Source organism: Choloepus didactylus, chromosome 1, assembly GCF_015220235.1.
Source record: "Choloepus didactylus isolate mChoDid1 chromosome 1, mChoDid1.pri, whole genome shotgun sequence".
Taxonomy (NCBI): Eukaryota; Metazoa; Chordata; class Mammalia; order Pilosa; family Megalonychidae; genus Choloepus; species Choloepus didactylus.
In genome coordinates, this window is record NC_051307.1 from 26,305,741 (window position 1) to 26,328,711 (window position 22,971).

Sequence of the window (22,971 nt, forward strand, 5' to 3'; positions counted from 1 at the left end):
CAAATGAGATGTGTAGTTGAAACAACTAATTAAACATGTTCAAATAAATCTTCTAAATCAAATCAACGAGCTGAAGGAAAATGTGGCAAAAGAGATGCATTGTATAAAGAAGACACTGGGTGACCATCAAAAATTCATAAGCTTGAAAAAACAAATGGCAGAACTACTGTGAATGAAAGGCACTGCATAAGAGATGAAAAACATAATGGAGACATACAACAGCAGATTTGAAAAGGCAAAAGAAAATATTCATGAACTGGAGGACAGGACATCTGAAATCCTATCCACAAAGAACAGAGAGGGAAAACAATGGAAAAATATGAACAGGGTCTCAGGGAATTGAATGACAACATGAAGCATATGTATGTGTGTTTCATGGGTGACACAGATGGAGAAGAACAGGGAAAAGGAACAAAACAATAATGCAGAGGAAATAATGACTGAAAATTACCCATCTGTTATGAAAGACATAAAATGACAGATACAAAAAGCACAGAATACCACAAACAGAATAGATCTGAATAGACCTACTCCAAGACACTTAATAATCAGATTATAAACATCAAAGACAAAGAATTCTGAAAGCAGCAAGAGAAAAGTGACCCACCACATACAAGGGAAGCTTCTTAATACAATGTGCAGATATCTCAGTAGAATTCATGGAGGTTGGAAGGCAGTTATATGGTATAGTTAAGACAAAAACTGCCAACCATGAATTATATACCAGCAAAACTGTCCTTCAAAAATGGAGAGTTTAAAATATTTTCAGACAAACAGACACTGAGCGAGTTTGTGAACAAGATACCTACTCTACAGAAATACTAAAGGGAGAACTGCAGGCAGATAGGAAAAGACAGGAGAGAGAAATTTGGAGAAGAGTGTGTAGAAATGAAGACTATCACTGAGGGTAAAAAGATAGAGAAAACAACAAAAAATAAAACAAGATATGATGTATAAAATCCAAAAGATATGATGTATAAAATCCAAAAGACAAAATGGTGGATAGCAGACATTACATTGAGTGAAATTAACCAGAAACTAAAGGACAGATACTGTATGGACTCAGTAATATGAACTAATATTAATAAGCAAACTTCAAGAGTTAAAGCTGAGAACACAGATTATCAGAAGATAGAAAGAGGTTAGAGATCAAGTATTTGATGCTGATGGAGTATAGAATATTCAACAGGATTGATTGTATAGATCCAGAAATACTGTGAGATGGTAGCACAAAATTGTAAGCACTCTGAACAAAGATGCATTTGAGTATGGTTGAAAGGGGAAAGCTAGGAGCATGCATGAAACCAGAAGAAAAGATGGAAGATAAAGATTGGGATTGTAAATCTTAGTGAAACTAAGACTGGTCAGTGGTGGTGATTAAACGTACAGATACAAAAATGTTTTTTACATGATGGAGAACAGGTGAATGTCAGCACCGCAAAATGTGAAAATTTTGATGGCATAAGTGAAAAATACAATCAATGCAAGCTAGATTTTATAGTTAACAGTAACACTGTAAGATGTTTCCATTAATTGTAACAAAGTCAATATAACAAAGCTATAAGAGGGGGTTGTAGGAGAGTGCTACAGGATTCTTGGTGGTGGTGGTGTTCTCTGACCTTTCCATTAATTTTTTTTTGTATTTATTTTTCTTCTATCTTTTATTTTTTTATTCTTCAGTTTTTTTTCTACTCTTCCTCATTCTTTCTGGTTGAAATGGAAGCATCCTCATATAGATTATTGTGGTGAATGTATAACTATGATTATACTGGAAATCATTGATTGTTTCCTTAGGATGGATTGTATGGTTGCAAATAAAACTGTTTAAAAAATAAACAGAGGGATACAGGTGCTGGAGAAAGTGTGGAGAGAGGGATATACCTATTTACTGTTGGTGGGGAAGTAGAATGGTGCAGCCCTTCTGGAGAACAGTATGGTGTTTCCATAGGAATCTACGTATGGAGTTGCCATAGGATCCTACAACCCTGTTATTGGTTGTATACTTGGAGGAACTGAGAGTAGGGACATGAAGGGACATTTGCACACTGGTGGTTGTTGCGGCAGTATTCACAATTTGACATGGATGGAGGTTGCCTAAGGGCATATTGACTGATCAACTGAATGGTGAACTGTGGAATATCCATACAATGAGTATCAAATGGTGGCAAGAAGGAGCGAAGTTGTGAGGTATGCAAACAGGTAAATGGACCTTGAGGACTAGGTTGAGTGAAATAAGCCAGAAATGAAAAGACAAATATTATAATACCTCACTATTACAAACTAACAACAATGTGCAAACTCTGAGAATTGAATCTGGGATCATGGGTTAACAGAGGAAAGTTTATGGAAAGATTCCTAGATTGTAAGCTGTTATAGCAGTCACATCTATTCATGAGTTGTATCAGTTATCTCTAAATTCTGAGACGCTAAGCTGTTTGTGGGTGATCTGGTTGGTTCCTGGAGCTTTGGGTGTCTTTCTTGTGCCTGGAACTTGGAGCCAGAGTTTGGCAATTGTGTCAGCATTGTCCCATGTAGCAACTGTTAAAGAGGCTAAAAAGGAGATCAGAATTCAATTGGTGGTATGAACCAAGTGGACTTTGTTGAGACTGAGGTAGACCAGACTAAAGGGTAGAGGATAATATTTAATGTGTTTTAAAACTTCAGCTTCTATCTGGGACCAAAGGAAAATATATTTATTTGGTGAAAAATCTGTACTTTCTGTAGCACACTATATAATTTCACTTGTATGGTCAGTTTATTCAAATACCATAATTGCATGGAATCTTGAATAGGGAGTGAGATCTGTTTGGTTTGTATAGGTTAGTGTGAAGACCCAATATATCCTACAGTAATTTGGGTAGAGAATTAAAAATATTTGCAAAGCCCTCTTGAGGGACTGCAGAAAAATGTGGAAATACTATATTTACCCAGCTGGGGAATACCTGATATTCTTGCAAGCACTGGGGACTACCAGTTTAGTAGGCTGAACCCTCAATCTTGGGGCTTTCCTTTATGAAGCTTGTTAATGCAGAGGAGATGCTAATCCTACTTATAATTATCTTGAGATTCACCTCCAGGGAACCTCTTTCATTACTCAGATGTGGCCTCTCTCTCTAAGCCAATTTGGCAGGTAAATTCACTGCCCTCCTCCCTACTTGGGACATGACTCCATGAGTGTAAATCTCCCTGGTAACATGGGACATGACTCCCAGGGATGATTCTGCACCCAGCATAATAGGATTGAGAAACCCTGCTGACCAAAAGGGGAAAGAGAAATGAAACCAAATAAAGTTTCAACAGCTGAAAGATTTCAAATAGAATTTAAAGGTCATTCTGGAGGTTACTCTTATGCATTATATAGATAACCCTTTCAGTTTTCAGTGTATTAGAATAGCTAGAAGGAAATGCCAGAAACTGTTGAACTGTAATCCAGTATCCTTTATTCTTGAAGATGATCATATAACTATATCGCTTATATAGTGTGACCATGTGACTGTGAAAATCTTGTGGCTTGCACTCCCTTTATCCAGTGTATGGACAAATGAATAGGAAAATAAGGCCAAAAAGTAAATGCATAATAGGGAGGGATGGGGGGTATGGGATGTTTTGGATGCTCTTTTTTACTTTTATTTTTATTTTTATATTTTTGGCATAATGAAAATGTTCAAAAATTGACTGTGTTGATGTATGCACAACTATTTGATGATATTGTGAACAATTGATTGTACACTTTGGATGATTGTATGGCATGTGTCTAAAATCTCAATAAAATTGCATTAAAAAAGGACATAATATCTCAGGAGCCAATTTCAGGGGAGAAGGTATCTATGAGCATTTTAAATACTTAAAAAATGGTATGTGTATGTGATAAGTGGAGGCATTACATAAGGAGTGCATGTCTCATGGTTCTTGAGGAACAAGGGAAGAAAGACAAGATTTCAAATAAAAAATCATGTAACCAAATCTAATCCAATTATGTAAAAAAAAAATTATACACCATAGCCAAGTCAGATTTATTCTAAGTATGTAAGACTGATTAATATTCCCAAATCAATTAATGTAATCTACCAGATCCACAGGCTAAAGAAGAAAAAAAGTATGGTCCTTTCAATTGATGGCAGAAAAGCATTTTACATAATCCAACAGCTCAGCAAACTAGAAATAGAGAGTGACTTCCTTAAATGGGTAATGAAAGTCTATGAAATCCTACAATTAACATCATATTTGTGAAAGACAAGATGCTTCTTTTTAAGATCAGGAACAAAGCAATTATGTCCCCCTCTCACTTCTGCTATTCAACATCCTCTTGGAAGTCCTAGCTAGTTAAAACAGTAAAAGAAATGAAAGTACAGATATGAAGAAAAATAAAACATAAAACTCTGTTCATAAATGCTGATGATTGTAATTTTAGAAAATGTCAGAGAACACAGACACTCAGACACAAGAAAACAAATTTCTTGAACTACAAAGTAATTATCTCAGAGCTTCAGGAAGCATGGTTAAAATATAAACGTCAATTGCTTTCCTGTATACCAGCAGTGAAGAATTGGAATTTGGAATTAAAATCACAATGCCATTCACTACAGCATTCCCCCTAAATGAAATACTTAGTTTTAAATCTAACAAGTTTGTATATTTAGGACCCATATGTGGGAAATTATAAAATTTCAATGCAAGAAATCAAATATTTAAATAAATGTAGGATAGTCTGTATTCATGGTTTGGAAGTCTCAATATTTTTAAGATGCTATTTCTTCTCAAATTGATCTATAGATTCAATGCAATTCAAATCAACATCCCAGCAAGCTATGTCATAGACATTGACAAACTGATTCTAAAGTTTATATGGAAAGACAAAGACCCAGAATTGCCAACACAATACTGAGAAAGAATAACAAATTTGGAAGACTGATACTACTTTAACTACAGGACTTACTATAAAGCTACAGTAATCAATAGTGGAACAGAATATGAAACTCAGAAATAAACCTCACAAATATAATCAACTGAACTTTGATAAAGGACCAAAGACAATGCACTGGGAAAGGTCAATATTTACAACAGTGATGCTGAAATGACTGAACATCTATATGCAAAAATAAAATAATCTAGGCATCAATTTTACACTGTTCACAAAGCTTAACTCAGATTGGATCACAGAGCTGATTGTAAAATGCAAAGATACTAAAATTTGGTAAGAAACCTATGAGAAAACCTATGTGACTTGGGATTGGTGATGACTTAATAGATACAATATCAAAAGCTTAAAAGAAAAAAATGGTAAGTTGGAGTTCTAAACATTAAACCATTCTTCTCTGCCAAACAGTGCCAAGAGAATGAATGAAAAGAGAAGCCATAACTGTGAAAAATATTTGCAAATCACATATCTGATAAAGGATGAATATTCAAAATACACAAAGAACTCTTACAACTCAAAAATAGGAACAAAAAACTCAATTTAAAAATGAGCAAAAAATCTGAACAGACACCTCACCAAAGCAGAAATATAGATAGAAAATAAACAAAATAAATAATGCTCAATATCATTGTCATTAGGGGATTGCAAATTAACACAATAATGAGATAGTACATAAGAGAATGGCTAAAATCCAAAAATCCTGACCATATTAACTTATGTCAAGGAAGTAGAGCAACAGGAACTCTCATTCATTCCAAAATGATACAGCCAATTTGAAAGACAATCTGACATTTTCTTAAATAGCTATATATAGTTTTACAGTAAGGTCCAGCAATCACACTCCTAAGTATTTACTCAACTGATTTGAAAACCTATGTCCAGACAAAAACCCATACATGAATGTTTACTGCAGCTTTAGTTCAAGTCATAATCTCTGAAAACTGGAATCAATAGATACTATTCACTAGGTGAATTGATTAACTGCGGTATATCCATTCAAAGGAAATTTTTATTAATAAAAAGAAATGCACTGTCAAGCCAAAAAAATGCAACAATCAAATTTAATTGTATACTGCAGTGAAAGAAGCCAGTCTACAAGTGCAACATGCTGTATTATTCAAGTTATAAGACATTATGGAAAAGTCAAAATTATAGAAACAATGAAAAGATCAGTGTTTGCCAGGGATATGGATAAAGGGTTTGAGGAGAATGATTGAGAAGAATTGAATAGATGGAGCATGAGGTGTTTTAAAGGCAGTGAAACTACTGTGCATGATACTAAATGTTGGATACATGACATTACACATTTGTAAAACCCCAGCACATAGTTATAGCTCAAATAGAGAACTTTAAAAATGCAAATAAAAAATAAATAATATAGGAAGTCAAGTGACCCTATGAATGAATGCAGATTTTGACAAAAGTCTAACTGTAATACAAGCACATGAGACAATTTCAACAAAGAAGGTGTAGAGGAAAGATGCTGAACCAAGTTACTATGGAAATGAGTGGAATCTGTAACACTAATGGCAAAAGAAACTACACATTACATAAGCATTTTAGTTGTTAAAGTTGTTTCCCATGGGGGTATGGATCAATTTTGATACCAATACACAAATGCACTAGAACAAAACAATTCAGTAAATAGATGGTAGAAGGTGGGTGCCAGTTTTCTCACTATTGGAGTAGGAATATATAGGAGAAGGTTGGTGTCCAGAATAATCTATGTGGTAAAGAATTAAAGTGGGAGACATCAATATAAAATCATGTTTAACTTTATATAGATACATTAGTTTACATATAGACATATTTATAGATACAAGCACATATACAAATCATTATCAAAACATATATTTCACCACTTTCTCAGCCAAGGGGATACAGAATGAATGACGACCTAAGAGCAATGAGCAAACTTAGTGCCCAGATTTTGTTTTCTAATACCATTCTCCAAAGAAACCAGGTATCCAATGAGAAATGACCATTTCTAAATGAGGGTAAAAAATACACTATGATCCTGAAGCATCTTTTAGTGTTCAAATGTAAGGCAGTACAAAAACAAGCAAAGAAACAAATGAGCAAACAAAACAACAACGAAAAACCCACATTTATAGGGATTTGAGAAAGGGATGCAGGAGCCTACTAAAAGAACTCTGAATGGCCAACTCTGAACATTTTAGCTGCAAAAAAGTAGTATTGGATTAAATCTTAAAGTATAAAAAAAATCTATGAATCCATATTATCATAAATAAATATTTTAATTAATAAATAAATTGAGGGAAACAAATCTCCTTTGCAGGAATAATTCAAAATATTTTGTGTAGATAAGTGGCTGTCAATGCAGCACACAGTTCTCCCCACCATAAATATTGGTGGACACAGTGGCTTCTTCCCAGACAGTACATTATGGAAAGAAGGAAAAAAGACTAATTTTACAGTGAGGAATCTGAATACCACTATCCCCACCAGGTGATCAAGGTTAACATCAACAGCAATAAATCATGTGGATAGGATGCACCCTTGATACAGTGTGATGAAAATAGTATGTTAATTCTACGGTCTTCCCCAAATCCCATAATCCCAGTCTAATTATAAGGAAAACTTCAAATTTCAATTTAGGAATCCTGTACAAAATGCCTCTCTAATACTATTCAAAATTTTCAGGGTCATCAAAAACAATGAAAGTCTGACAAACTTGCACAGCCGAGAGTGGTCTAAGGAAGCATAACACCTAAATTTAATGTGGTATCCTGGACTGGATCCTGGAAACAAAAAAAGGCATTAGGTAAAAACAAGGAAATGAGAATAATAAATGGATTTTTAAAACTATGTATCAATATTTGTTCATTAATTCTAAAAAATATACCCTAGAAGTGTAAGATGTTAATAAGAGGGAAAACTGGGTGTAGGATATATTGGAACTCTCTGTACTATATTCTTAATTTTTCTGTAAATCTAAAACAGTTCTAAGTAAGAAACAAAGTCTTATGAAAACACATGCTGGGAGTAATATTCAGTGTTCTGATTTTACATGAGATATGGATAAATTAACCATAAAAGCATAAAACTGATAAAAATTAGGTTTCATAAATTGAGTAAAAGTAATCGTTTGAGAGTTTTGATCAAAATAAAGAATCAACATTATTCAACAAATATTTTAAAGGCTTTTTGTTTTTATGGAATCATGTTTTTTACTAGATACTTGAGGAATCAACATTAAAAATCAGATATGTTTTTTTCTTCTTGTATTTCATGACAATTTTAGACAATTGGTCCCTATGTAAAGGAAAGACATACTTAATTATATTGTTATTAGAAATATAAGAAGTGATGTAAAATATACTCAAAAATCTTGATGTCACATTGAATATATAGGGATTGTCTCAATTTCATACAATTTTGGACTCAGCACTTTAAGAAATATTAGTAATCAATATTCTTTTAGGTTTTCTTAACTTATAGGAATCCAGAGGAAGTCTATGAATGGTCTACATTATGTCATTGCACTCTTGGAATTGAATGCCAATTTGTAAGTGCATGTGATTCTCTGGATGAGAAATAAAAATTGTCTCCATGATTCAAAATTATTAAGAACCAACCCTATAGCCCATCATTTGTAGATGAGAAATATGAAACCCAGAGCCATGAATTGTACAAATTTCCATGTATAACTTAGTTATAAAATCAAGATTAGAGACAGTTTTTCAGCATCCTATATTCCTTCCAATATGAATTAATACTATTTTCTGAAGAATTTAAGGAACAAAAAAATCTAGTATAATGGTTTAGTCAAATAGTTATATTTAAAAGATGGCATGGTGCCTGCTCATTGAATCTCTTAAAATCCAGTATGTATATTCTTTCTTGTGCAAAGAAAATCTAGAAACTCATCTGGTAAGAACTTATTTTTATGTTAAGGATTGCAGTTAAATCAGTCTAAGCCTCCTCCCACCCCCTTAGACAAAACTGTCTCCATTCTTCTAAAACATTTTATATATTGTATTTTCCATATTTTGTATCATAAATATTTGCTCTGTTCTGACACATCTCCAAGTTTGTCTCATTTCATTTAAAATTAGAAGGCTTGCAAGAAAAGACATGGAGAATATTTTGTTTCATATAGAATTTCCTAGTCTCTATTCTCTATTCCTGTAGATATTTCACTTAGATAATCATTTTTGAATCTTGAAAGCCCAAGAAATACAACAATATTCACATAAATGAAGATTTTTGAAAATAATTTCATATCTGTTAGGGTGTTCTTTATAAAATGTAGTAGGTCTCTGGCTTAGTGAACGAGAATGGGCTATTGAGTATTTTGATCTGGTTTGGAATTGCCTCGCATCACTTAGCTAGCTGTGTGATGTTAGGCCATGTTATTTTACTAGTATGAGACTTAGTTTCTTCATCCTAAAATGGTAACAATTGTGTTGAACTTAGACCAGAGGTTAGTAAACTAATACCCACAAGCCAAATCTATCCTACTGCCTGGTTTTGTAAAGAATTTCATTGAAACACAGTCAACTCCATCCATTTGTATAATTTCTATAATTGCTTTTGTGCTATCAACACAGGTGAGTATTTGGAGAGACCTTATGACCTGCAAAGCCTAAAATATTTTTTATCTGACTTTTGGCCAAAAAAGTTTGCCAAACTCTAGTTAACTGGATTCTTTTAATAATGAATTGACTATATTAGAATTTATAATTATACATTTCCTAGCACCTTGTGTGAATTTAGCTGTGGCTTAGTAAATGTTAATGTACCATCCAAAATATATATTGGCCCACAAATTCAAGGAAAGTAATTTAACAAAACAATACAAAATTGATTAATTGATTTATTTTATTTTATTCCATACAGAAGTACAATCCACATGGAATAGGATTTTCTATACGTATCTTCTTCACTTTTCACAGTTTATCTAATATTCTTCTAAATAACTTACATTGCCATTTTTCAAACTTATTTAGCTTTGTGATTCTCCAAAAAAGAATCTTGGATACACAATATATAAAACAAATAAAATCAAGCTTATTTCCATTTAAGGACAAGAAAGTATTTTAGCACCTGGCCTTTTATTCTAGATATTTCTTTCTTGCCATTATAAACTTTGATGAAGTTTGCAAATTCCTTTCAGATCTAGAGATTTAAGTATAAAAAACAGTAATATATGGGTTAATGGGTTGTAGTGATAGAAAGACCATCATTACTTTTTCCTATTTTTATACATAATAACTTTATAGTGAAATGTTTTAAACTCAAGGAAAGTAATTATCTAAGTATATATACAATTGGAAAACTGAAAACAAGAGCTTGCTATCTCTTTTCCCTCTAAGACTGGGAAAATGGTTAGAAATGAATTTCAATAGTATTGCACAATTAATGCTTTGTTAAAAATAACAAAGTCCAGAATCTCATTTGCTGTGGTGTTTTATTTTTTATTCATTTTATTTATTTATTTTTAAAAATTTCTTTAGAGTTTATTTACTGGTAAACCCTAAAGAATCTCAGTAGATAACTGAAACTGAATCTGAAACTACCACCGAGGATAAGGAAACACACACACATACATTATGCATTAGAAATATGCAAACTGGAACTTTTGGAAAAAATAGCACTTTTCCTTTCTAGGTAAAGAACAGTAGTAATGTCTGAATCACAATATGATTTATAACAATGTAGAATAATATAGCATGAGAACAACATTGAGTGCAAGGTACAACAGTGCTTTCAACTTTGTATTCTATTATTGATGCCCTGGCAATGTGAGCAGGAGTACCAGTTATAATTTAGTATAAACAACATTTCTTCAGGCATTTTAATAGGAGGATCGTTATTTTTTATTGTTAGTCAGACCCAGGTTTCTTCAATGCATTTAAACTTGCATAATCCTTGGGAAGCTGATATAAGTTTTAGTGACTATATTTTTAAAAGCAAACTTTCCCAGAACAATATATTTTTATTACTCATGTTGAAATAAACATTCTATTTAATTGGGTGCATGCTGAATATTTGTATGTGGTATGGATACACTGTTCTGTAAATGAATATTTCAACACATTTAAATCTTTCTGCTGAAGATATATATTTTCCTAAAATTTCTCTGAATTCAGTAATCAAAGAAAACATGACAGGGTTCTTGGAGATAAGATGTGTGCAAATGCCTGGTGCTCATTTGATATGTTTCTTTTCAATGTCCTTTCTCACTAATCCTTAAATTTATAATTTGTATTCCATAGTACTCTAGGAAGAAATGTTAGTGTCATGATTTTGTCCCTTTTGCCTCATTGATATAACTATTTCTTAGTCCTGCAGCATCTCATTTATACAGAGCTTTTTAGTTGCCATCTGTAAACCAACTGTAACCAACTTTTCAACTCTAGTCTATATCTCTTTCATTCATTTATCATTTAACTATTTACTATGTGCATGTTTGGAGATTGTCACAATACAGGGACAAGAATACAGTGGTCAACGACACAAATATAGTCCCTGTCTTTGTGGGCCTTACATTCATAACACATAGTGGGGATGTTTATCAGAAATCTATGTGGATATGTCAAGCAAGTCATGTGATATAACTGATCTTGATTCCGCTTAGCTAGTTGGTTGCCACCATAGGTACAATAGGGCCAAACCTGAATTTGTTACTGCTCACCCCATACCCCATCCCACCCCCAATCTGATTCTATATCTCTATTCAGTCTTTGAGAATAGTACTGTTCAGTCATCTAAGAAGCTTAAGAATCATTCTAGAACAAGGATAGAGAGAGCCTAAGATGGCAGCTAGGTGAGACAGGGGAAAAAACACCTTCATGAAAAATACTAGATAAAAGCCAGAAAGTGACCCAGAACACCAGTTCCAGCTATGCACCAGCCAGACAAGTTCTGCTAAATCCACAGGGACCATGCATTTGGTGAAACCAGGAGTCTGTATTCTGAAACAAGTGAGTGAGCCAGCTGAAAGTCTGGCAGCCATGCTGCAATGTGGGGAAACCATGGATTGGCATTTGGAGATGGACTAGTTCTTTAAAAAAAAAAAAAAAACCCAGAAGCAGCTGCAGATACGGTGGTGAGAACCGTCCAGTGAAGTGCAGCAGGAGTGGGCCTTGCAAATACCTCAATATCTGGCATGGAAGATAGTCCTCCCTGCACCCACTGCTAATTGTCTCAGAGCCAGGAGGACAGAGGGGAGCCAAAAGGAGAAAGAAACCACGCCCCTTGCAGCCATCTTCCTGGCAGGCTTTGGCCGCTCCTGCCCAGGGCCAGAGCCACAGTCCAGAGCCACACCAAGGGTCCCAGTGTGATGGGGAGTGTTTCCCACAACACACACACACTCCATAATATCAGCCATGGACAGTGGCCTTTAGTGAACCCACAGCTAATTGCCCCAGAGCTGGGAAGGTGGAGCTGTGTGAAAAGGGGGAAATTAACACACCCCATTCAGACATTTTACAACAGGCTGAGAATGCCCCTTCAAGGCCCAGCAGCCCAGGGCTTCCCTGGATGGCCGGTGAGCACTTGTGACATGGCACAGCCTTCCCTCAGCAGAGGTCCAGGAAGAGCACAGCTGGGAAGGGGAACCCACTCAGAAATCCCAGTGACCCTACACCAATACCAAGGACTTGTGGGTCAGCAGCAGAAACAATCTGTGGCAAGAATGAAATGAAGGTTTAGACTCTTACAGCAACCTTAAATCTGTGGGAACACCTGGGAAGTTTGATTATTAAAGCTGCCCTGCCTCCCTAACCATTCAGACACATGCCCCACATTCAGGGCTGACAGCACCAAAAACACACCCAAACTTGGTGCATCAGTTGAACCCCACAAGCATCAGACCCCCACACACCACAAAGACAAAGTTGGGGAGAACTGACTGGAGGGGAATAGGTGACTCACGGATGCCATCTGCTGGTTAGTTAGAGAGAGTGTACGCCACCAAGCTGTATATTTGATAAATTAGAGATTGGTACATTTTCATAACCTGAAAGAACTCTATCAAGTAAAGCAAATGCCAGGAGGCCAAAAACAACAGAAAATTTTAAAGCATATGATAAAACTAGATGATATGGAGAACCCAAACCCAAACACCCAAATCAAAAGATCAGAAGAGACACAGTACTTGGAGCAATTAATCAAAGAACTAAAGACAAACAATGAGAGCATGGCACAGGGTATAAAAGACATGAAGAAGAGCATGGCACAGGATATAAAGGATATGAAGAAGACCCTAGAAAAGCATAAAAAAGAAATTGCAAGAGTAAATTTAAAAATAGAAGATCTTATGGAAATAAAAGAAACTGTTGACCAAATCAAAAAGTCTGGATACTCATAGGACAAGACTAGAGGAAGTTGAACAATGACTCCCTGTCCTCGAGGACCACAGAATGGAAAATGACAGAACTAAAGAAATAATGGGGAAAAATTAAAAAAAAAAAAAAAAAAAAAAACTAGAAATGGATCTCAGGGATATGATAGACAAAATAAAACATCCAAATTTAAGACTCATTGGTGTCCCAGAAGGGGAAGAGAAGGGTAAAGGTCAGTATTAAATGAAATTTTGGGGGAAAACTTTCCAAACCTTCTACACAATATAAATACACAAGGCATAAATGCCCAGCAAACTCCAAATAGAATAAATCCAAATAAACCCACTCCAAGATATATCCTGATCAGACTGTCAAATACTGAAGAGAAGGAGCAAGTTCTGAGAGCAAAAGAGAAAAGCAATTCACCACATACAAAGGAAAGAACATAAAACTAAGTTGTGACTACTCAGCGGCCACCATGGAGGTGAGAAGGCAGTGGCATGGCATATTTAAAATTCTAAGAAAGAAAAATCTGCAATCAAGAATACTTTATCCAGCAAAACTCTCCTTCAAATTTGAGGGAGAGCTTAAATTTTTCACAGACAACCAAAGGCTGAGAGGTTTTGCTAATAAAAGACCTGCCCTACTTCAGATACTAAGAGGAGCCCTACCGACAGAGAAACAAACAAAGGAGAGAGAGATACAGAGAAATTTAACAGACATATATAGAATATTACATCCCAAATCATAAGGGCACACATTCTTCTCTAGTGATCATGGATCTTTCTCCAGAATAGACCATATGCTGGGACATAAAACAAGCCTCAATAAATTTAAAAAAATCGAATTTATTCAAAACACATTCTCTGACCACAATGGAATACAAATAGAAGTAAATAAGCATCAGAGACTTAGAAAATTCACAAACACCTGGAGGTTAAAAATGAGGGGGAGATGAAAACATTCCCAGATAATCAAAAGCTGAGGGACTTCATCACCAGTAGATCAGTCCTATAAGAAATACTAAAGGGAATTGTGCAGGCTTAAAGGAAGGAACACTAAACAGTTGACTGAAACTACATGAAGAAATAAAGATTTCCAGTAAAAATCACATGGTAAATATAAATACCAATACTATTGTATTTTTGATTCATAACTCCACTATTTATTTCCTACAGGATCTAAAACACATAAACTGTGATGATAAATCAGCAGTTTTGGACTTAATGTAAAATATGTAATTTTTGACAAGAACTATATAAAGGTGGGGGAGTGGAGGAGTATAGGAGCATAGTTTATGTGCCCTATTGAGGTTAAGTTGGTATCAAAGAACAAGATTGTTATAGATTTAAGAGGTTAAATTTAAGCCTTACAGTAAACACAAAGAAAGTATCAGAGAATATGACCACAGAGATAAAAAGTAGAGTATGGGTTACGGGAAGTGGGGGAAGGGGCAATGGGGAGTTAAGAAATGAGTGTAGGGTTTCTGTTTGGGGTGACAGGAAATTTCTAGTAATGGATTGTGGGAAGGTGATGGCATTGCAACTTTCTGAATGCGATTAATCCCACTAATGGAATGCTAAGGAGGGGTTAGAATGGGAAGATATAGGCTGTATATAGGTTTCCACAGTTGGAAAAAAAAAAAAAAAAAAAGACAGTCTAAATAGGTAATGACAATTAAATGCCAAGGATGATCCTGGATGGGATCTGAGGATGGAAGAGAGGAGGCTCAAAGAGACACAGTTGGGACACAAGAAAAAAAGGAAATATAGAATGTAAGCTTTGTATCAATGTTGAATTTCTTGAACTTAACTGCGCTTAACGTGATTGCCTAAAAGAATGTTCTTGTTCATGGGAAATGTATGTGAATTATATTTTTTGTTCAAGGATATATGCAGCTTGCTCTCATGTGTTCTGAAGACAGAGTAATAGATGATGTATGATAGATAGGGAGGGAGGGAGTAGGGGAAAGAAAGAAATGGTGGTGTGACAGGATGTTAAAGTTGGTGGATTGGGGTATCGGAGGTGGGGGGTCGGGGTATGCTGGAGTTCTGTGTATGGGGTTTGTATTGTTTTTGCAACTGTTCCTGTAAGTTTGAATTTATTTCAAAATAAAAAAAAAAAAGAATCATTCTAGACCTTCTATTTCTTCTGCTCCCAGCATCCAGTCAGTCATCCAATCCTGCTGATTCTAAACTCTTAATGTTTGTGTGTCCCTCCTCCCTGTGATATTCATCCGTAATCTCGCACACATGACAGACTACAAATACACAGCTCTGATTTCATGATTAGTCTCTTGAAAGGATCTACCTCCATTGCAGATCTAGGCAGATCACCTGCTGCAAAAACGTATTTCAGTGAATAAACACTACTTTCTGTATCAAAACCAAACACCATAGAAATGAAATTCCCTTAATTACCTGGCCCCTGCTTCTGCCTCCCACCATGTCTCTCACAAATCCTTTCCTGGAACTTCATGCTTTAGCTACAACAAAGTTGTTTTAGTTCCCTAAACCTCTTAATGTTACAAGACTTTACTTAGGCTGCTTCCTTCACCTTGAGTACCCCTCTCAAGTCCTCGCCTTTTTTACTCATCTCAATCATCACTCCCTCACTGATTCATTTCCTACCTCCCATTAATCATATTATCATGGGGAACCCACTCTCTTTATAACATTTTTGTTTTATTTTCTTTTTTAGGTTGGAAGGAATAATGACTAATGTTTTCAGTTATTATGTTTGTATAGATGGCATATAAAGAAGAGGGGGTTCTTAGATATATTTCAGAATATGATGCACAATAAGCCAAGGATCATGGCAATAAACAGTGCAGCTAATTGTGGTCTCAAAACAATGTAGCAACCTTACAGCCACACTCCCTGAGACTCTTCATTCTCCCATGGCCTGCATGACCCAGATATATGTGTGTTTTCTTTTTCTGTTCCTCAGTTAACTCTTAGACTTTGTGCCTCAGTGCACATCACTTTCCCTATATCATTTTGATTTGCCCATGATTGCTGTAGATGAGAGATCATGAGGAAATAATATGACTTGCTCATGAGCTTTCAGTTAGAGCTCTCATGACTTCTTGGCATAATGTCCATTTCTTAATTTAATATTGTAAAATATATTATGAAAGATCCAGCTAGTTAATACATATATATATCAGTCCACAGAGACTACATATCACAGGGAAGTCTTACGCTAAAAAATTATGACTGTTTAGGCAAAAGGGACAATGTTTCAAAAAATTTTCCATTAAGAAGATGTGGGAATGAGAAAGGGAACAATCCAAAACTATTTAAGTTTTAATTATTATGCACACCTTTTGCTGGTCTGGTTATAGTTGCTAATACATTGCATACAATATTGCCTAGTCATATTCATTATTTTTCTAGTTCATTTGTATCCAAATATCTTTTCTAGTTATTTTGGAAGCCTACAGAACCAATAGAAAATGTAAATATGAGCAACACATCCCATATATAATAATTGTATGAGAGTTGTGATACTGCAGTAGCCATCCCAGCCTTACAGCCTGGAGACCTGGTTGATACGTTGAAGAAATCATTTGTCAAAATGAGTATTTAATAATATAGTTCATTACATGGGATTTTTTTCCTTTACCTCTCTCCAACCCTCCCTTCTTCCCTCTCTTCCTTTCTTCCTTCCTTCCTTCCTCCCTCCCAACCTTCTCCTTTCTCTCGCTCTCGTTTGGTTTTCTCCCCTCCTTCCTTCCTTACCTTTCTTCCTTTCCCTCCTTCCTTCCTTCTTTCATTCTTCCTTTCTCTCCTGTTTTACAATAGATTGAGTTCCTTGGATCAAACATTTCATTTCTCAGGATTCTGCCTACTGGGAAGAGCACACATGAGAGAATGTTAGCAGCATACTTATAGCTAGAGCTGGCATTCTTTGGCTGAGGCCAAAAATTGGCATGATAGATGGGCTCAGCTTAGTTTTGATTTAACTTCAACAAAAACTAATAATCATCGTATTTAATTAGTTTGAGAATATAAATTCTTCATAGCATTAGTCAAATCACTCTCCCAGAAGTATAAAATCAACCTAGGTACTAGTTATTTCACTGATCACACCAGGAAAAGAAAAAAAAAAAAAACAAAAAAAAACAAAAAAAGCTTTTCTTGCTTGCCATTTCCTGAACTCAGCATGCCAATGCCCCACTCAGAGTCTGACCAGGGAGCAAAGTGGTCTCTCAACTTTCAGGGACATGTAGAGCATCTCCTCATACTAACTCATGACCTTTCAAAAGCTTCTATACCACCAGGAGACAAATTCTTCACATGTTCTTAGTTTACATTTCTGAGAAATAATATCTACCTGGGTAATATATTTTATCACAGCACAACAATATAGGCCCTATCTGCCTATGGATCCGAAATCTAATTTCTTGTCCAATTAAAACTTCACAAAGTCATATAAAAAGTGATCATTGAGAAAGCTGGCCATGTAGGATAACAGGGTGAGGAGGGAGCAGAAAATGAAGAGTTTTACTTTGAAGGTGATATGGGTAGAAAAATACATGCATAATATACCCAATATGAATTTATGGATCTTATATTTAAAATATCTTGTTCTCTTTCATTTGCTTTTGGTTCAAGATCATAGTGGATATGTCATTCATATTTCTATGCACTATGGCTGGCGCATAATAATACTTCAGTTGTATTAAATACATTAATTATAATAAAGAAGGGAAAAAACAGATTTCATCCTTTACACTGACCATCACAATAGTGAGGGATTATTTTCACAAATAGAATAATGAGAAAATGATAAAATTAAACAGTTTTGCCATTTTTTTTTTCAAACAGTGAATCCATGCACTAGCTAGCAAAAGAAAATATTGGGTTCAGAGTTGTGGCCAGTTGTACACTGAATCCTGGAAATTCCTGAGGAAAGCTAAAATGCTGAATTTTAAAATGATATACTCTGTGCTTTCCATCCCTTGAAAGTCTTTCCATCGGAACTACTTATGGTAATTTTGTAGTGGCATTGCCTCCAAAAGGCTACAGATAAAATAAGTTAAATGGTAGCTATTGAGATCACAGTAATTTATTTATATCTGTTAATCTAATATGTTAGGAAATTGTTACATTGAACTCTAAGAGAATGAGGTCAAGAAGCCAATTTTGCAAAAGTATATAGGGACAAGTTAGACTGTTTAAGTGTGAGTGTCAGATAAGTCTCAGAGAAAATGAGAGATGGTAAATCTCTAATGCTCCTGGATGGACTCAAATGAGAAAAGGAAAGCTGAAAATGAAATAGAAATAATAAATTTTGTCCTATCACTTCAGATGTGATGATGATCAAATTAGATGAATAAAGGGACTATATTTGCAAAGACAAGGAATAAAATCCAAGCCAAGTTATTTTAAAATTAATGAAAGTCCTTATGTGTGCAGCAGAGAATAAAGCAAAGTAGCACTTTTATTTCCCTTTTACATGGTAATTTTTAAGGATTTTGATAGGATGTTATACTGGCAATACTTTTAGAAGCACATTTTCCTAAATAATCTTTGGTTTAATCTTAAAGGATTTGAGAATTCAGATATAACTAGTTTGTGATCAGCTAATTTCTACACGTGCTTTTTAAAGTCAATTAAGTTTCAACTTGATACCCACTAAGTTATTGAAAACCCAAATGTTTCAAGACTAAACACTTTCCCATTCTTTGATTGGAGAGTCATTTAGCCTTACTATTTATTCATTTGAGTTATTTTAAAACAACATGAAATGCCTTCCACCAGGGACTTTCAATCTCTGTCCTTTGGAGCCTCCCATGGTGGACTAGAAAGATGACTGGGAGGAGAAAACACTGACCTCTGCTTCAATACTTTTACCAGTGAGATTCAAGAAATTTTCTAAATTTTGTTTTGCTTCCTTATAATAATTCTCACAAATTTTCCATGCTGCATGTAAGCTTGAAAATCAATATTCCTTTAACACTGAGAATAAAAATGGCATGCAAAAACAGAATGGAAATATAGACATGGTGTATTTTTTTCTTTGTCCTGCACAGGATTTTAAATATTGTCAATTTAGAGTTAAAAACAAACAAACAAACAAACAAAAAAACAAGGAAAGAAGGGAATATCTGGCCACACATGGCTTGAATACCCATAATGCAACAAAGAGCTTGGACAAAGTAACCACCGTCTGCATTAGAAAGGATGTGCACTCTTAGGCCCTCAGGAAATACCACCACTTGAAAGTCTTCCTGACCAGCCAGGCTCACTCATTTGTGTTACCTACTAAACTTCTAAACGCAATTGAATTTTGTCATTGCTAGGTTATCTTTTCAATGAGTAGTCAATCAGCAAGTCAAATATAAAGCAACTAAAATATGGGAATGAGAACATGATTAGTAACTGAGAATCCATCTGACTTCGTTGATCTGTTCATTTGTTTACTTCCTCTTTCCTTTCCTTCCTCCCTTCCTCCTTCCTTCCTCTCTTCCCTTTCCATCCCTTCCCTTCCCTTCTTTTCCTTTCCCTTCCCGTGTTTTTATTTATTTACTTATTTGTTTATTTATTTATTTTTATTTTCCAGTGGGTAAGAAACTAGACAAACTGAACTATGTAAGAGACCTGCATTTCCCCATTCTTCTAGGGTTATAGAAGATTAATCTCATTCAACTCCTAGATTTTTATTTACTCCTAGATTTTTCAATAGGTTGGGGAAAGAGTGCACTGTACTAAGATGTCATGGAGGGTCATTTATTTATCAAGTAATCCATCCACTTGATCCTCTGAGACTTCAATCACTCATTTAAGCAGCACTGATCTGATTCTTTTTTCAGGCCTGCTGTTTTTTTCTGAAGAAACACTCCTATCTCCATGCCAAGCTTTGGGGCATGCGCAACACTAAGAGTCATCATTGTTGCGCTAGAGCATGGAAATCTCTGCTGACAGCCTTTATTTGCTTTCTTCTGAGTCATAACCATTCCCAGAAGCAGTAAACACAGAATGGGCTAAATGCTTAAATGGGGAGAGAGAACAATGGAGAGAAGGAAAAAAAATCCAGCCTAATTTACAAACAGAACCTACAATCCATGAAATTACACTGATTAAATCACATATCATTCTTCACTTCCTTCAGTTAATATCCCCTTACACCTGGGCCCAAAAATAGTTACCAAAGCTCCACAATACAAAGGGATAAGTAAACCAGCCAGCTGAAAGCCTAATTAAATTCACTGGGCCATGAAGTACATAAATGTCTAATATCTGTAATGGGTTAGGAAACAAATACAAACTTTGCCTGTAATAGTAACAGGAAAAGAGGAGGAAAGTAAGTTGTTTCTAATGTTAATGAATGAACACATGAAGCATAAAAAGAAACCTTAGGACTAGGTTAAAATAAAAGAGAATCATGTTAAATTTATGTGAGAGGAGATTAATAAAATTAGGCTTATTAGTAAAAAAAAAAATGGAGTTCAAATTGATACATATAGCATAGACACTTGATGAAAAATTTCCAGACACCATTTATCCAAAATCTCATCTTCACACACACACACACACACACACACACACACACACAAGCACATATCTTGTTGTGTTGATACGTGAATGCAATGTATTTAAAGCATAAATTGCTTTGATTAGGAGAATTGCAAGTAATAATCAGATATCAGATTTATCTTCATAAGGAAGTTACTTTCTCATATTTTGCTACAGTGTAGGCCAATTTCTTCAGAGTAGAGTTGGATAATGTTGGGTAGTGGCATTGCCATTATCCTGTATTTTTAGTACTTCATTTTTCTTTGATGTCAGTTTCCAAGAGATCCTCATGATCTGTCAGTTAATAGTTTTGTTAAAGAACTCCATCCTTTCCTTTTTACACCTGCTTTCATCACCACGCCTAGATTAATATAACCTCTTCTTCAAGAAGAGAGGGTTGTATTCTTCCCCCAGTCTTCCAAAACAGAATATAAGCCAGAACACACCAGGACCAAAGTCAGGGACTATAAAGGACATTGGACAAAGGAGTTCTACCAGAGTAGAACTAGAGGCCTCCTGATGATCAAGGAATTTGCTCAAAAGCCAGAAAAGGAAGTTGTCACTATTCCCAACTATCAGATTTGATAATTTCCCTGGAACAATGACTGCAATAACTATTTCTCCATTTTTCCAAATGGGAGTTTTTGCTCTGGCTTTCCAGTTCCCTCTCCCACATTGAATATTTGATATCCACAAATTTGATAAGTGGAATTTTGGTTTATAGGTTGTCAGGTTTCAGGGAGATTCTGTGGAACTAATGAGAGTGCTGTGCATCACCCATATACCTTGAATTTTAAGTTGGAGAATTAACCGGATGGGATGCGTTGGGTTGCCTCACTTGCAATGGGGATGATCCTGCTGTATATGTGGGAGGCAAGTTATGAAAGTCAAATTTATTGCTCTAAGCCTAGATTAATACTAATTTCACTTGTATACCCAGGCAACAGAAGCATCATATAATGCCTTGCCATAGAGGCCCTATCACTGAGCTTCTGCCATTGTTTCTTGCTTTTTTTTTTAAATCTGCATAATGGAGAAAATAATAATACCGCTTTCATATTTTTGTAGGGAATATTAAGTGAGATAAATTGCCTAGAATATGGCAATGCATAGCATATATATGTTAATGACTATTTTTTTTATTATCATGGTGATTATCATAGTTATTACGAGTTCAATAAGCCTGGGACCCCACCATGCAGCTCATGATGCTTGTCTAGCTCCAGCTCTCCTCTTGGGATGTGATACTTTTCTATATCTCTCTTTCACACTCTAAAGTCTTGGTTCAAATTTATTGGCCTCCTGAACACTTTGTTGATAGAAGCTTTGCAATATCAGCATGTACTCTACATTATTTATTATTGCATATTAGGACCACAATATTTAATAAGACCGAAAGAATAAAGACTAAATTATGTAACATAATCTTATTCCCCAACATGTCAGTTTTCTTCCTTTTCCACACCAGCATGCCACAGTTGAGTCTTAAATTTTATAACTAGTCTTCATAGGTTATAAGAATAGTAGAAGATAAACCTAAAAGACATCAGAAACAAAACAAGGCAGTGTTGAATATTGGAGCATGTGGATTGAACTCAATTTGTCCATAAATGGAAAGTAAAGGGAAAATTTTAAGTAGTCTTCAGGGAAAAGATGTAAAGCCATGTACTTAAATTCCATGTACAGTCTAGTCTATTAAAGTTACCTGAAACCACCACTGCATTAATGATATTCTTAGTAGAAGTGTGTAGCTAGTGTTAAGCTTTGAATTATTTAACAGAAGAAACTGTGAATTCAAGGTGATAGAATATTCTCTGTATTCATTAACTCTGTGGATAACATTAAACAACAAGAGGGGAAGGAAAGGTGACTGAGAACATGGATGATATGATCACCATTTGACATGGCTTTGGTAAAATGGAAAAAACAGATTAAAAAATACAGTAAACATAAGATGAGGGTAGAATATCTAAAGAGAAATATAATTTTTTTCCATTGCAAAAAATACAAGAAATGTAAGTGTGGCAGAAATAGTTAAGTGTCATAACAGAGAATAAACTAGCCATGATCACTGATGCAGCCCTGGGGAAAGCAAACCCAGTGCTGAATTCTTAAATAAGAGCTATGCAGCCAGAAACCATGAAGTAATTCTGTTATGACGTTCAATGGTGTCTCGGCTTATTTTCATGATCAAAATTAGAGCTGTTGTGGAAAATGT